We start from the raw sequence: 18,381 nt of genomic DNA, 5'->3' as shown, positions 1-18,381 counted from the left end.
GCTTGATAATGACTTGATAATTGATAAGAACAACTTAATATTGACTGCAATGAAAACTTATCTAAAATTACAATTTTAAACAATAATTGACAACAGTTTACAGACAGTATCAAATATGGATTTCTTCTTAATTGGGTAATGACTGACACTCTTCCAGTTTTTTTAAACTTCTTTCCTGTGGCTTCAATTAAGATGTCAAACAATTATACTTGAAATGACAGGCAACACAAATTTGACACCAGACAATGACTGACCAAAATAGCATTTGTACCTCAGTTGAACACGCAATCTGTGATTGGACTACATGCCACTAAGAATGTGGCTGTTATTGATATCAATGTATTCTTACCTGACACGACTTGGCTTGTAATTCTTGACTTGACAACTATCCGAGGAACAGTCACTTCCACCCAAACAAGAAAGGGGTCAGTTCAGGTTCAGTGAATGGCTTGATTTTTTTATTTCTACTGCCCACTAGACAACCATTTTCACTTCAAACTCAACATGAGGGAGGTCAGTACATGTCCAGGGTTTGGCTTAAGTTCTACTTTTGCTGCTCACTAGACAACAACTGTCACTTCCAACTCAACAGGTTAGAGGCCAATACAGGTCCAGTGTTTGGCTTGAATTTCGTGGCTGCTGCTCACTAGATATCTATCCCAACCACTGTCACTTCCACCTAAACAGGATGGGGCCAGTATAGTTTCAAGTGTTCGGCTTGAGTAACAATTCTGCTGGTAACTATATAACTATTCCATTAACAGTCACTTCTACCTAGACAGGAGGGAGGTCAAGAAATGTCCAGCATCTGGCTCAAGTTCTATTTCTCTTGCCTACAATGCTTGAGCCCCTTGCTTGCCAAAGTGTCCTCTGTACATCAACTGTTTATTAAAAATTGAAAAAATAATTAGCTCATTAATTATTTCCCAACAAGGTTAACAAAACTCTGTGAATACATGCATGTATTATTAATGCCTTTATACCTGTTAAGTCATCAAACACCCTATCAGATTTTCAATTTATGTGTGAAAAATATCTAATTAAAATCAACTTACATGTACCTGATTTTTTTGGGTGGGGAGGGTGCGGGGAGAGTGCATTGATCATAACCCCCAAAATATTTCAAAGTTTTATTAAAGGCTAATTATATCTTATTATAAAACTGAAATTAAATAACAATTATCTCAATCACATATGTCGATATGTCTGCTTTACAAGGCAAATCAGAGATAACGGATGTAGAAGTAAGGCAAGTGTAATATTTAGAATTGTAAAATGCAATAAAAATGAAGCTTCAGGAAAATACAAGTATTGTGTGAGTTCCTTGGCTATTCAATGCCATGAATATTGCAGCTATCAGCGACGCTACTGACGTAGCTTTCAAGGTAATAAACTATGTTTCTTTTCATACTTGAATGTGTCCAGCGCATAATTATGAAAATTATGAAAACGTAAATTCAGCATATCTCACTTTATTTAAATCCAAATATATAATTAAATAAGCAATTAATATGTGCATTTTACAATAAAATACAGAATAAAACTGCCAATTTGTGCATGAACAACCGTTGCGACAGAAGGGATACTACTCAATTCTTCTTTACTATACTGTACACGATTCCTCTCAATTACTTCCCTTTACTTTAAGTATAATTATCTAGAACTCGTGTTTAATAATGAATGTGCATGTACTGGCATCTATGCTTTTTGAAACTTAGTGATTGAACATAAAATAAAAAATCTTGACAAGATTGTACATTCAGTTTCAACATACTATATAAACAATTAACGTTCCAATGAAAAATAAGTTCACACTATGATATAAATACATTGCGAAATGTTGAAACATATTGAATTCAAAATTGAGATACCTGTTACAAAGTACATTATAAGTGAACAAATAGTTAACATGACTGGCTGAAAAGGTTAAAACACACTTTGTTTATCTTATTGCTTTCACCTAATAATCCGCATACACTACATGCTGACAACTGTTGTGTACTAGTTCAAGGCGAGTTAATTATAACACAACTGTCACATTGTGTGAACAGGTAAATACATGTAGTTTCCTTTGTCGGCAGTTAAAGCTCCATAGAAAATTCACAACCCTTAACACTTGTCAAAAAAGGGACAATTGCAAACCGATGAATGGCAGTTTCTGTCTGTTTATAGGTTGGATTCGGTGAATTTACGTAGTGTTCTGGAATGGTTGGATTGCATAATTTGATGGTAAATCTGGCTTTGATGAAAGAAAACAATGTTTCTTTGTGTATATTTCTGACCCCGTCCTATAAGGCCATCGATGCAAAATACGAAAAAATGTACGCAAAAGTGTGGACACCGTCTTATAATCAAACTGAATAATAATTGAAGACGTACGGTAAAAAGTATTGCTCGCAGATTTATTTTGTATTTATGTTCACCAATAAGCTTACGTATTTTGAAGTTGTATATCATTTGTCAAAAAGATAAAAGTTGTCAAAAGGGAATGTGCATCGTGAAATTATATTCTTAGTGTTATAGGTATCAGCAATATTCCAACAATGTTCATATAAAATTTTAGTGGTTATTGAAAATTTTATTTTATTTTGATTGAATCTCATTATATACCATTTTCATCATATTTTCTATGCTTTCAGAACGTCTAAAAGGGACATTTCGTCATTTTTGGTCGTCAAAGTTATCTCTACAACATAAATAGGATGACAAACAGTACACACTCATTTATACCTTTGCTAAAATACACACTCTAAATGTCAGTGGGTTGTGTTTATTTCAATCTTGCATTTTAGAAACATAGAAAATTCACAACCCTTAACACTTGTCAAAAAAGGGACAATTGCAAACCGATGAATGGCAGTTTCTGTCTGTTTATAGGTTGGATTCGGTGAATTTACGTAGTGTTCTGGAATGGTTGGATTGCATAATTTGATGGTAAATCTGGCTTTGATGAAAGAAAACAATGTTTCTTTGTGGATATTTCTGACCCCGTCCTATAAGGCCATCGATGCAAAATACGAAAAAATGTACGCAAAAGTGTGGACACCGTCTTATAATCAAACTGAATAATAATTGAAGACGTACGGTAAAAAGTATTGCTCGCAGATTTATTTTGTATTTATGTTCAACAATAAGCTTACGTATTTTGAAGTTGTATATCATTTGTCAAAAAGATAAAAGTTGTCAAAAGGGAATGTGCATCGTGAAATTATATTCTTAGTGTTATAGGTTTCAGCAATATTCCAACAATGTTTATATAAAATTTTAGTGGTTATTGAAAATTTTATTTTATTTTGATTGAATCTCATTATATACCATTTTCATCATATTTTCTATGCTTTCAGAACGTCTAAAAGGGACATTTCGTCATTTTTGGTCGTCAAAGTTATCACTATAACATAAATAGGATGACAAACAGTACACACTCATTTATACCTTTGCTAAAATACACAATCTAAATGTCAGTGGGTTGTGTTTATTTCAATCTTGCATTTTAGAAACATGAGTTACGTCTAAGATTTTGCCCTGGCGAACAACTTTGTAAAAAATTGTTGATATTAGGTCCATTCCACACTAGGTCACCAGACGATATTTAAAGAAAAGCAGTGGCTAACCATGCGGCCCGGAACAACTACATGTAGCCTATACTGTCTAGTCATACGGCCCGTACTGCTAGACTGTATTGGCTAGTCGGAGGCTGTGTATGTATAGCCTTTCCTTTGGGGATTGTCTAGTCCTACAGCTTAATAAAGTATAGAATTGTCATTCAGTGCTGTTGATCAGTAATTAATTTGTTAAAGCTCATAAAAGTGCACACATTCTTCATATGTTTCGGCTTCCTTTCATGTAATACGGTTTCTAAGTTGATTCTTTAATTAGTCGACGATCCTAAGGAAAGTGTAAAAAACTGTTTTTTATGAGGTGCGGCATCGATATTATGAAATTCAATGACGGCAGTCGTCAAAGGTATTTCTTAGAAATTGAGTTACACAACTAATTTGATAATTATTTGACAATTGATCGTTTCATACAAGCACTCGTTCAGTTCTCTGAAAATGGCCGTGTCATTAACCGTGGGGAGAAAATTATCCACTTATGGTGCATATATAGGCAACATTGAACTGTACCAGCATTCAAATTGTGTACAGTTTTGTAAACCTAGTTCAAACAAAAATGATGATTAAAGCAGATGCCCTATGGAAACTTTCATTAAAAATATAAAAGTGTCAGAAATTACAAAGAGCTGTATTCATGGAGGGAAGAACTTCAAATCAGAAGGCACAGGCAAGCGAAATCAGAGGTAAATAGGATAACTTTCGCATTCTTGATATTCCTTTATTCTGTTTACTTCAGCACAATATTTAGTGGCTTTAATTTACATAATTGAAGATATGAGCAACTTTAATTGTCATACATGCGAAAAACAAAGGCACGGATAAGCCTGTGTATTCACACTGTCTAATCAGCTTCTTTGTTTCCGCTGCATCATTACTTGAAATTACAAGTTAAAAACCAATCATTGTAGTTCCGAAGATTTATTTGTATGCATAGTCAACATAACATGTATTATGCCCAATTGTCATGAAATGGTGCCTCATATTGTGAAAATAGGGTATATAGCTGTATGTTGTATATGCTTTTTGTCAAGTGCTATTAACTCAGCGATTTTCCTCGTCAAATTGGGAAAAGTACCCGTACCAGTCCAATTGGGAAAAATTGAGTCGTGAAAACCTCAAAATTGGGAAAAATCGAGTTGTGAAATCTTTAAATTGGGAAAATCGCGTCGTGAAGTTTGGGTCTTATTATATATTATAAATAACAAAATATTAAAAAGAACACACACAATCATTTACTAGTTGTTTAATCTCTTATAAAGCAATGTCTCTTTCTTTCATTTTTTTTGAAAATTTCAACAATCTTTGATGTTTGATCATCACTCAGTTGCTGGCATCCCTCTCTGCACAGCATCATTAGTGCTGTCAATGTGTCCTGTGATAGACGGTTCCGATTGGTCGTGCAAAGATTATTTGATATCTTGAAACCAAACTGCGTCAGTAAACGGGATCCACTTGCCTGATGACTCTTTTTTAGTTTTTTTTCATAATATTTGCTATTATGACTGAGACTCATTTCAAACTACGATAAGGTTATATACAAACCGACGTAAAACAGTACGCTGGCTGCCTGACAAAAGAACGGAAACAGTAACGACTCTATTGATTGAACGCGCTGAATAATAAAACCCGAAATTAATCAAGCGCGTGGCTACACACAACTATAAGATTTTCTTTGTTCGCTCGCCGAAAGTTGTGTTTTGTTACGAAACTTTCGATTGTTTTGAGAAAAAATCCGTACGCCGATTGGGATTTTTTCAGATGCCGATTGGGAATTTGGAAATTTTGGCTCCATTGGGAAAGTACCATTTACCGGTACTTTATAAAGAAGGAGGAAAATTGCTGTAACTGAAAGCAATTAAATCATATTCAATTGTTTTCGTTCTATAATACTTCTTTACTTTTTGTCAATTTACATTTCCATCTTTTATTGTTTTATCTTTTTCACATTAAGTTTTCTTTTTTTTGTTTTGTTGAAACTTTTCTCATTATTATGTCGCAATTTTCATTGCCTTAGTTATTATTTACTATATATTTAATTAATGCATTTGATATTTGTATGTATTTATATACTCCATAAGTGTGATTTATGTTGATTGCAATAATTGTTGTTTGGTGAAATATATTAACATTTCATATCTCCCTTTTTTGACCCCATAATGCACGAATCAGATTTCCAACCATGACGAAACATTATCCATGCTTTCATAATGTCTATAAAAAAGGGACATTACGTTATTTTTAGTTGTCTAAGCTATCTCTAAAACAAAAAATAGGATGATAAACAGTATGTACACTCATCGTTATCTTTGCATAAAAAACACACTCTTTCTAAATTTGAGTGTGTTTATTTTTAACTTGTGATTAAAAAAAGCTATAACCTAATTTTGAAAAATGAGTTGCGTCTAAGATTATGCAATGGCGAAAAACTTCATTGCCTTCAACGCACTGATTTAAGCGGGTATATACGATTTTGTCAAATATTTATGAATTTATATAAAATGTGTAAACAATTATTATATATATATTTCAATATAAATTAAAATAAAAGTTAAGAAGAACATGTGTCGAAAAATGCGAAATAAGCCAGATATTTAATTCTGAAATTGAAAACGAATTCGCCAGCATGTATACCATACATGTACGATGTGAATCTAAACTTAGTTTAACGGTTTGTTTGAATTCCCCCAACGATATCTTTTCATACGACACACGAACACTAACTGCGATCCTAATACAAAGACGAATGCTTCGGTTATTGTAGGAAAATATGTAGAGTAAGGTCGGGTAATATCGTCCTGTGGTATTTATCGGACACATTTAAATTATTGTTATTTCTATTATGTAGTTGCTAAATATAACGTCATTTATGATGACATCATACATATCACATACAAGTTCCATTCAGCGCTTTTTGTTTTCAATCGTTGAAAATCATATCGTATTTTAATGTGAGCATCTTATCAACATCTATAAGGTAGGTACCAAATCATTTTAGTCATAAAACATCTATTTAATGCTATTAGGTGCTGAAATAGTGAGAAATGATAGTTTGTATCCTTAATATAATGACTGTTAATCGTTAATGCAAACAAAATCACCGTTGTCTGGTTACTGGGATGGTCGAAAATTGCCACTTAGAATTGTCAATTGCGAGAAATATCGACAATACTGAAGTAAGTATTCCCCAAGTATAAATTGCTTCTTTTATTTTTCAGAATCATGACAAAGCAACTACAAGTATCAAAAAGCGACAAACATTATTCAGATGCCAATTAAAAACTTGCTATAGCTATGGCAAATAGTGGTGCTGTGTTGAAGCGGAAGGCAGCAGAAATGTTCAGGATTCATAAATCCACTCTAATGGACAAACTCGCAGGTCGAACTCCAGAGCATAGAGCACAGGGTCCAGTAAAAAAAATAAAATTGTTTACATAAACAATTTTTTTTTTTTACTGGACCCTGTGGCATAGAGCAAGACTTGACCCTTTCACCGTCCTGACAGAAGCCGAAGAAAATGCATTGGTTGAGTACCGTACTGGGATGGCATCCATCGGTTATCAAGTAACAAGCAATGAACTTTGCCTTGAGGTGAAAACAATCCTTGATTGAAACCCCTTTCCAAACAATACCCCAGGTAGAGATTGAATAAATGCAATTAAAAGTCGGCACACTGAATTACCTGAAAGAACCCCCATGAAGCTTGGACAGCAATGAACCGGGTTGTCGATCCGACGAGGGAGCTGCCAGTGAGTGGATTTGCTGTACTTCCTGTGGATCCGAATGGCATATTAACTGCACAGGGGACGCAATGATCTTAGAGATACCCGCAGAGCAAGTTTGCAACTACCCATTCCACTGCAAAAGATGATTGTAACTCAATCGTACAATGTTTCATTGAATTGCTTTGTGATTTTGTTCAGAACAAATTTTGTGAAAGAAAAAAATAAAAGAAATCTTCAATTTCAGTACAAAAATTAGATTTTTTTTTAACTTGTAGAGTGGAAAATAACTACCTGAAGTGTCCGAAAACTGCCACCATACACCTTGTATTTTTGTTAGTGCATTCTCGCATTAAACACATAAAGACTATAGAAAGCATATCAGCAATTTCACGTTCAACTGCAAAATAACCTAAGTGTACAAATTGATTGCGAATAAATCGCAAGTTAGTGACATTAAATGCAAAAACAATGTTAAATGGGCGATAACTACCCACTTTACTCTACGTCACAATCGGCTCGGGGCGCTAATTTGTCTTTGCTGCATTTTATGAAATTGGGCTTTCAGGGTTTGCCAAAACTTGAAAAATTTGTCAGTCATTCAGACTGACAGACTTGAAATTTTTGTCAGTCCGAATCAGTTTCTGTCAGTCCCACTGTCTGACTAAACTATAACAGCAAAACACAACAAAAGAGAGTACCTTTTAGATGTTTATGGGTTTTTATCACATTAAAATACAATAAAAACATGTTCAAAGTCGATATAATTAAACAATTATTCTATTAATAATAACCCAATGGCATACTTTTTAGACTTTTTTTTGTCAAACAGTTTTTTAGCCTGCACAGCCTTACAAATCCATGTTCTTGAAAAGTTAGGGTGACCAGGGCCCTCAATCCATTTTAGGGAAAGCGGGTTGCTACCCTCACGAGGGGGAATTTTCGCGGCGTTTTCTTTTTTGGGAGATTTTTTACTTACTCTCTCATTATTACATTTGTACATGTTTGCACTATGTTAATTTCTTTTTTTAATAATTAAGTATGTTTATCAAGATTAAATTGAAATAAAATTATGATATAATAATCATGAGACTCATCTTTAAATTATTATTTTTTTATGCCCCCCTTCGAAGAAGAGGGGGTATATTGCTATGCTCATGTCGGTCTGTCGGTCGGTCTGTCGGTCCGTCCACCAGGTGGTTGTCAGACGATAACTCAAAAACGCTTGGGCCTAGGATCATGAAACTTTATAGGTACATTGATCATGACTCGCAGATGACCCCTATTGATTTTGAGGTCACTAGGTCAAAGGTCAAGGTCACGGTGACCTGAAATAGTAAAATGGATTTTGAATGATTACTCAAGAACGCATACGCCTAAGATCATGAAACTTCATGGGTAGATTGATCATGACTTGCAGATGACCCCTGTTGATTTGAGGTCACTAGGTCAAAGGTCAAGGTCACGGTGACCCAAAATAGTAAAATGGTTTCCGGATGATAACTCAAGCAGGGTTCGACACTAAGGCACGTCCGACAGACATTGTCTAGTAAGATCGGTGGTCGGGCTAGTAAAACTGTGGGCTAGCTTGTCCGACTGGTCGTACATAACAAATCTATACTGATTCATATAACTATACCTAACCGAAAACCTTTTTCTCTTAATGTGTAAAATAACTCTCGTATCCGTTATTTACATCAGAACAAAACTAGCGTATATAAATAAACGTGGAGAATTCATATGATTCATCGCTATTTTTAGACGCGATTGGCGAAGGAGAGCTTCCCGCAGAAATTGCTTGTTTCCATTGGTCAAGTTGTCATGAATATTAATGATTTTCTTAAGTGTCTTAGAACTTTACATCATGTTTTTACGACTTCTATTGACAATCGGTATCATCAATGTAAACATTTTGGCGTAGCAGACGAGAGAATGTTATTTAAAGAATGGCTTTGTTCAAGATTGGATTTTCATCCGACAAATAAGTTAATAAAGAAGAATCCGACGGTAAAACTGACACAGATTATGCTGGAAAAAGGGCCTTAGAGCTGTGGTTGCATGGAGCACAGCGGTCAAGGAGGCCAGAATTTGATGACCTTGAATAAATGTCACCTTCTGTACAGACATCATTTATTTAACTGGTGATAAACAGTGAAATTATAACAAACAATTTATGTTGTTAAATAGTTTTATTTTATTTTTTACTCTTTGCATCAAAATGACTTTCTTGTGTTCACTAATTATTTACTGATAAATAATTGATTGAACCGTTACACGACACAATTGTGTTTATTTGTTATGTCATTTATGGTCTAGTAGACATCATATTCGGGCTAGTACATTTTAAGAGGAGCTGGCCCGATGGTCTGGCTGTAAAAAAAGTTAATGTCGAACCCTGTCAAGGACGCATACGCCTAGGATAATGGAACTTCATGGGTAGATTGATCATGACTCGCAGATGACCTCTATTGATTTTGAGGTCACTAGGTCAAAGGTCAAGGTTACGGTAACCCAAAATAGTAAAATGGTTTTCGGATAACTCAAGAACGCATACGCCTATGATCATGAAACTTCATAGGTACATTGATCATGACTTGCAGATGACCCCTATTGATTTTGAGGTCACAAGGTCAAAGGTCAAGGTCACGGTGACCCGAAATAGTAAAATGATTTTCGGATGATAACTCAAGAACGCTTTTGCCTAGGATCATGACACTTCATAGGTACATTGATCGTGACCCGCAGATGACCCCTATTGATTTTGAGGTCACTAGGTCAAAGGTCAAGGTCACAGTGACAAAAATCATATTCACACAATGGCTGCCACTACAACGGACAGCCTATATGGGGGGCATGCATGTTTTACAAACAGCCCTTGTTGTTTTTTTAAATCCTACGGGGAATTTTTCTCCCAAAAAAGGGGAAAAAATTATACTTTTCAGGTGGGGGACTGCGGCCGAATTTAGGCCGCAGATTTGATAGATTGAGGGCCCTGGTGACATCCAATCAAGTTTGACTTAATTGCACACGCCCATTCACACTTTGGATTACTTCAATTTCTGTTTATTAGCCAATTTCACAAGTTCTAAAACAACACCTAGCTATTGTTAAAATATTTTGTCTTAGCTGAGGTGGTTGATTTCCAGATTCAATTAAATGAATGTCTTGCACACCTATTTCTTGATAGAAAGGCCCATGATAATTACCACCATCCATTCTTGTTGTCTGAAATAACACAAAACATTTTGCTACATACTATCAACAACAAATCAACACCTAAATAACCCTATGTCCGAATTTAAAATATCCGAAATATTGTACATCGGGTGAAAAATCTAATATTTATTTCAGAAATTGTTGGTATGTACATTAAAATATATCCTTCCCAGAACAATATAATAATGAAACTATTTAACAAAAAGCTCACAAATGCCTGTTGAAACAAGATTTCTAATCCAACTTTAAACATCAAAACATCAAAATGAAGGTAAGAAAAAAAGGATTTTGACAGAAGTTAAACAAAACGCATGTACTTTCTATTAATCCAATAGCATATTATACACTTTGAGTGATCTTTTTGAAATCATTTTTCATCTGATTGTGTCGGTCAGTCGAACTGATTATCTTAATTCACTTGTCGGTCCCGAGAAAAAATTGCCGGTCTGGACTGGCAGACCGACGGTTTTGGCGAACCCTGGCTTTAATGACATCAGTAATGTATAATTTTTCTTTCCCATTTTATGTATTGTAATATATTTTATCAATATATTACAATTTAACACATATAAAAAATCGTATATACCCGCTTTAATGTAAACAAAATCATCGATATTAGGTCCATTTCTACACTAGGTCACCGAACGATACTTGAAAAAAAGGGGAGCAGCTCATTCATCTGTCTTGACAAAATGTACAGTTTACGATTCATTTGTTTGAAAAATAGAAATTGTATGAATCAGACCATCGTTTATATATAGCTATTTCATATAAATAGATGTAATAAACACATATTCACCTTTGTCATTACATTATGAGTTTTATATTCCTTACTAAAATGTATTTGTCAAGTTCGTTCACTGAATGATTTGTCAAACGCCGCCATCTTAGGTTACATTCAACTAAAACATCGAGTATCTCTCCGTAGTGCGTAATTTCTAAAGAGTTTTTCTTCTCTTCTTGAATAAAAGCTATTTAAAAATCTAAGGCTTGTATTATGTGCCTTTTTCTAATATCCACATGTTTCTGCAGTATGTTTATCACGTCAATTGCATTTTAAGTTAAAAAAAAATGAACTTTTAATTTGCGTTTTCTGTTATATGGGGCTTTTGTCGAAAAATTCTTTGTCGAAATATGGCTGCCAAAACGATGTTTGTACTGGTGCCTGCATTCGTATGACATGCCCTTTTATTGAAATTAATAAAAAAAAAACCATATCGATCGTTAAAAGTATTACAAAAGTTTGCGATAGGGGAAAGAAAGGCTTGAAAATTGCTTTAAAAGGTTGCAGTATTAGGCTAGATTGAACTTTACCGGTACGCAGTTGTTTACCACTATCGACAAAGCGGGGGTTTGGGGGCTGTAGCCCCCGATACTAAGGAAATATATAGGATAAAATGGATTATAAGATGTTGCGTTAGTTGTTATGTGTTAGGTGTTAAGGGTTAGGGTTAGGGTAAGCTGTTTGATGTTAAGTGTTGCGTACCGGTAAAGTTCAATCGTCCCCAATATTATAATGCGATCATTTCGGCATTGAAATTAGTGTAATTTAAATGGTAAAACCACAGATAATGGAATGTTAATATTGCAGAAATTCATCTACAAGCATGATTATAAAACGATTTTAATGATTATTCGACCAGTGTGACCATTGGAGTGCGAGACAAGATGAGTGATGTGAATATTATGGACAAAATGAATGGGCCTGTAAGGGATGGGATGCGGATCTGATTGGGAAGAATAAGTGTTCAATTTTTGAATTACCTTACTAGCAAATACGATGATCTCCATATATTTAAATTTCAGATTGGAGAACAAGATTACAAAAATACACAACGATACGCATGCATTCCATTCACGCCATTCTCTCTTGTTTCGTATGCTTGATCTTTTATCCCTTAAGCCACATATTGCCACAAAATCAGTGGCAGTCTTGCTCTAGGCTTGAAGAATGTTAACACACTGTTAAAAGCTTTATTTGTTCAAATATCTCAGTTATTGAAATATAGTTGAAAACATCTAAAGTGCATAAAAGACAAGTGTTCTTGCAGTTTGTGCCGATATCTTAATTAAGGTATGTGAATACATCCTTGAATACGTCTGAAATCGGTGACAAAATTTCACTTTGCGTGAAGTATAACCGTGCATAACCGTGCAGTACACAATGAACTTTTAAACAAGAACACAGGCTAATAAAAAGAGTAATTCTGATGTATTTTACACTGCCATAAGCAGCATAAAATCTGTATTTTATGTACTCGTTGAAATTCTTGTTTTAAAAAGTGCTTGTTCCAGTCAAATCTCTGTGTATGTTTGGTATTGAAAGTGTCGTTAAATGGTTTTACCAAAACATGCTGTTATGTGTGGCGTATTCTGCAATAACTATAATGTCAAGTAAAATAGTTGAATGAAATCCACAGGATTCAAATCCGGGACCTCTGCGAGTCAGATATAACGCGCTTCCTCTGTGTCTGTCAGGCTTAAATATTGTTCAGCCTATTGAAAGAGATATTATGGGCATCTAACAATTTATAGGTGTATATCGCAGCCGTTTTTTTATTTTTGGTGTTTTCACTTCATATACACTTATATTTGTTAATGCAGCATCAACATCCTATAATGCTAAAACAAGATCCCGGAAAGAGAAAAATAATGCATTTGAATATGAAAATGATTCGATTTCAATGTGAATCAAAATTGAGTGTTAGTGCAGATTCGTTCATACGACACAAGGGCACTATTTTGTTGAACGTATCATTTCCGCTTAGAGGACTGGGTGAGTCATGTAAAATATCGAATATAATATATATTTTTATAAACAATTAGAAGAAAGATGAGTTGCAGATAATTGGACAGTTACCACATTTTAACTAACTCTTTTGGCCTGTTATTTCTTTTCAGCTCAAATCAACAGTGAAAAATGCCCATAATATCACTTTTAAACGCCTTGTAAGAAAATACACGCACTTTAAAAATTATCATTACAACGCATTCCAGACGCTTTACTCTATTAATAAATGTATTTCCTTTACAGCTCAACCGATTTTTACAACTATGCCCCAGATCTGAAAGGTTACTGCAATACATGATTGAATTAATACCTTAATGATCTTGGGAGTAAATATTTCAGTTTTTTGTTTTCAGTTATTCATTTAACATCTCCAGACTTATCAGAAAGTTACAGTCAGGTCCAGCTGTTAAATCTTCATACTAGTATTCAACAACTGACCTGTAAGTGTGATTATGATTCTTTAGTTATGCATACATGCATTGCACTTGACAACACCGTCTTCAAATAGTGATGCTTTTTGGTATTTTATTTCAGATGTACATCGATGATGAAGTTACAATCTGGACAAGATCTGACAGACGCAATTAAGTGAATCGACATTGTGACGGTTGTTTTATCGAAATTATGTTATTAACGGTATATGGTGATTAAAATGTATTTAACAAATTACAACATGCTTGCTTTGTGTAATAATAACGAAATCAAAAGCCATTGCTTCGGTTATCATCGGTTGACTTCAGTTATCCTCGGTTATCATCGGTTGACGTCAGTTATCCTCGGTTATCATCGGTTAACTTCAGTTATCGTCGGTTATCATCATTTATCATCAGTTATAATCACTCTCATCGTATCATCATTGAATAGACCACTTGACATAATTCGATAGTAATATAGTAATGATTCTTTAATAAAATATGTATCGGTAATTCACATTTATATTCAACAAACAATGTTTAATAAATACAAACATTCACATATCAGGCATTAAGCAAACACAAAACGCACTGAATGTTTCTACATGACACTTGATGAATCTTTGGGTAAATATGAGCCTCGTTCTGGGAAAACGTGGCTTAATGCACGTGCGTAAAGTGTCGTCCCAGATAAGCCTGTGCCGGATAAGCGTACATACGCCGTATGCTGCTATATGGTGTTGTACGACGCAGACGGACAAGCGTACATACGCCGTATGCTGCTATATGGTGTTGTACGACGCAGACGGACAAGCGTACATACGCCGTATGCTGTTATATGGATTTGTACGACGCAGACGGGCAAGCGTACATACGCCGTATGCTTGTATATATGGAGTTGTACGACGCAGATTTCTTCTTACACGGACTAATGACGAATAGCGTTCCACTCTGCAACATAGACACTCAAAATGTTAATTTAACAACACTTGCAAAATTTTGTTTCGTTTTTATTTGTGAGCGTAAGCTCACAAATAATGTAAAGACAATTTTGCAAATCAGTATGGGCTTTACTACGTTAGGAACTGTAACCCGTGCCTGCCTGTGTGTATAACTGCAGTAAAATTAAGCAGACGACGAATGCTAGGCTAGGAGCGTCTGATCTAACCACCGCATCTGCCTGTTTATAGTTCCCACTGGTACACTAAATTTTGTGTATGTATTTAAAAGTATTTAACAGCTTGTAAGACAACGTTGGCCAGTCTAGTGTTGATCATTGAAATCTGTACATATTGGCTGCTTTCAGGAAAAAGGGGCTTAATGCATGTCATATAAGACTAGCCTGTGCACACTGATTAACAACACGTCTCAATATGTGCTTTAAGACACACTCTTTATAAATTTGAATTGGTTGTGGTCACTTCAAACTTGCGATATAAAAAGCTATCACATACTTTTGAAAACTGAGTTGCGTCTAAGATTAAAAAACAGCAAACAACGTCAGTGCCTTCGGCGCCTTGACTGAAAGTTAATTTTGTGCTGCTGTTTTTGTAAGCAAACAAATAATAATAGTATGAATCTTTCGGCTCGAAGGTCATATCCATCAAAGTTTTCTTGTCGGTCCCGCGACTTCGAGCCATAAGGAGTCGACTAATAAATGCAAGGGGAATGGGTGGAGCAGAGCGCTGTTGATATTTCTATTAAAGGCACGGACGATAAAATACATATTGGGTGTATAACTTTTTTACTAATTCGCCAGGAAGCTCTTTACTGCCACCGCTCCTTTAAAGGACGTGGCATCTGCATCATGATGTATAATGATAGATACATGCGACCTCAGGTCATATGATCTCCGGTTCCAGCGACGAACCTTTTTAGTTAGTGCTCACAGTGAAGACCTTTTAGTTGGTCGAACGTCTAATGAAAACCAAAAATACTAGAAGGTCATGCTTGAGAGCGGTCTCAAATCATTCGACCCCCTGGTGCCAGTGTGTAACCACGAGGCAACGAATCGGCTCAAATAATTTAGCCTATGAAAACGGGGCTTAATGCAGCCCGCACGTGCTTATTAGGTACGACACTTTACGCTTTTATGATATTTTTCGTTCAAATTTAGTCTCTTCTTAGCGAAAATTTTAGCAAAAGGCTAAGCCCCCCGTGCGCATTACAATACCATGCCTCGCTCGTTGTCGTTGTCCGCTTCCCTGAGCAATAGGCAAACAAATCTGTGGACGGTAATCACACAAATAATGAAAATGAACAGGTCGCTTTATTATTTGAATAACCGACGATTTTCATTCAGATGTTATCAAATTATGAAACTCAATAAATATAATAATATAATCAGGATATTTTTTAGACCGATGATCAGACCTCACACTTGGGCATGTTGGTCCAAAAAAATGTGTTAAACATTAAAAGCTAAATAACAGTTAACTTCATAGCGACACGATTCAGATGCATGTGCAATACAAAGACAAGACACTTCAATTTAATGACCATTTAATTACTAAATAATTAAACACATACCAAAAAACTAGAACTGTGACTGTCTGAGAAACGATTACATAAAAACAAAACGATAATCAATAGGACAACAACATCTCGAATTTATTAAATTGATGTTGAAACAAAGTATCATATAGCTAACACTCAATTCATTAAGAAGTCGAAATAAAGCGTTAAAAGGATAAACAAACATACAGTCGCCGTGGCGTAGTAGATATGGTGTCCGCCTCGAGATCGGGAGGTCACGTGTTCGATCCCCACTGTCGAATCGTTCTTTAAATCTCCCCATAGACACCAAGTCCTAGTTCTAGTCCGAGGAAATGGACTCAGGAGCGTTTCAAATAAGTTTAAGGCTTTCCATGCAATCGAGCTAAAATAAATAGGTTAGACTAAACTAAACTAAGGCGAATCTACAAAGCGGCTGTGTGTGTCCATCTTTGTTCATCTTTAGCAACATAAAATAGTTCAGTTGTTTGAAATTAATAATATTCTTATAGCTAGTTACTATTCAAAGGTTATGATGTACCAAAACACCGATACTAACAAGTATTTCAGATAGAAATATCGTCACAAGATGGCCTACGTGCGCCAGTAACCGTAAAATCTCTTCCGTAGTGAAGTTATACGACCCCTTGCTTGTCAACTTGTTTTTCTTGGTATATCATATTACGTTCTTGATGGATCATTATATTAATTACCTTTTATTTGATAGTTTCAATGCGTATGTTATTAGCAAATTGTATGATGTTGGTCATTAAAACTGAAATGGTCGAACATCTGGATTAAAAAATATGAGCCGCGCCTTGGGAAAACCGGGTTTAATGCATGTGCGTTGTGGTCCAAGATTGGCCTGTTCAATTCGAAACTATCCGCTTGTATGGAATTTTTCAAGGGAATTATCGTTTAAATTATCAGCCAGTCTATGTGGAAAATGTCGTTTCAGATTAGCCTTTGCTGTTCGACACTTTCCACTTGTATGGTACTTTTGTTTTAAGGAATTATCCTTAAAAAGAAGCCACCCGTTTATGTGGAAAGTGTCGTTCCTGATTAGCCTTTGTGGATTGGGCAGGTTAATCTGGGATGACATTTTATGAACATGCATTAATGCTAATCAGGGACGACATTTTACAAACATGCATTAAGCCCAGATTTCATATTTTATCTTTATATAGGATTATATTCCATGAACTTTTCTTATTAGCACAGTATTTAGTTTTGGCCTATTTTTTACCATTTTCTGTTCAGAAGCAAAGTGAAAATGACTACATGCGAACAGCATAAAACCAGAACAGCATGCACTTAAAGGGATCTTTTCAAGTTTTGGTAAATTGACAAAATTGAAAAAAGTTGTTTCAGATTCGCAAATTTTCGTTTTAGTTATGATATTTGTGAGGAAACAGTAATACTGAACATTTACCATGGTCTAATATAGCCATTATATGCATCTTTTGACGATTTAAAAACCTGAAATTATTAAGCGTTGCAACGCGAACCGATTTAATAATTTGGAGAGTTCTGTTATTGTCGTGTAATTTTGTGAAACTACTAAGATTGCTTATATAAAGTACAAAATACATCTCTCATACATACTTGGCAGGATGGCCGAGCGGTCTAATTGGTTTTTACTCCAGGACTCCAGGGGTCACTGGTTCGAGCCCTGCTGAAGGCTTCTTTTTGCATGTTTTTATTTTGTTCTTGTTTTTTTTACTGGAGCTTTTTAGATCCAATGTTTACATTTATCAATATAAAGCATTTAATGAAAAACTTCAAAACATGCCAAAATCTGTGAAAAGGCCCCTTTAAATCGTCTCGTTCGTTTGATTAATAACTGAACTTCTTAAACAAGCTTACAATTTTCTTCCTAGGTCAACGTTTGTATGCCAAACATGAGTTTTTATGCACTAATTGGATGAAATATACTCGTGTTTATAAACATTTGCACACGAACGTCCTGATAACGCAAACATTTAAAGAAACAATGGTCCACATCTTCGGTGTGGTATCATCAATATTGATTCCTTAATGAGATAATAATCGTATTAGATATGATCTGGTGACCTAGTTTTTGGATGCACGTGACCCAGATTCGCACTCATTCTAGATATCGTCAATATAAG

The 18,381-nt window shown here is 35.1% G+C and overlaps 2 long non-coding RNA genes across 2 annotated transcripts; one reads left to right on the top strand and one right to left on the bottom strand.

The window, feature by feature from the left end:
- Positions 1–395: 395 nt before the first annotated feature.
- Positions 396–11,433, bottom strand: LOC127838924 (uncharacterized). Its single transcript, XR_008030038.1, has 3 exons — positions 11,352–11,433; positions 7,297–7,472; positions 396–881 (listed from the first exon to the last, which is right to left on the bottom strand). It is a non-coding gene; the product is annotated as an uncharacterized LOC127838924 (long non-coding RNA).
- A 2,130-nt stretch (positions 11,434–13,563) lies between these two features.
- Positions 13,564–14,015, top strand: LOC127839244 (uncharacterized). The gene is made up of 2 exons (XR_008030243.1): positions 13,564–13,783; positions 13,878–14,015. It is a non-coding gene; the product is annotated as an uncharacterized LOC127839244 (long non-coding RNA).
- Positions 14,016–18,381: the final 4,366 nt, after the last annotated feature.

The sequence above is a fragment of the Dreissena polymorpha genome, chromosome 7 (assembly GCF_020536995.1).
Source record: "Dreissena polymorpha isolate Duluth1 chromosome 7, UMN_Dpol_1.0, whole genome shotgun sequence".
NCBI lineage: Eukaryota > Metazoa > Mollusca > Bivalvia > Myida > Dreissenidae > Dreissena > Dreissena polymorpha.
Note: the sequence above shows the minus strand (reverse complement) of the source record. Positions and strands in the feature narration are given on the sequence as shown.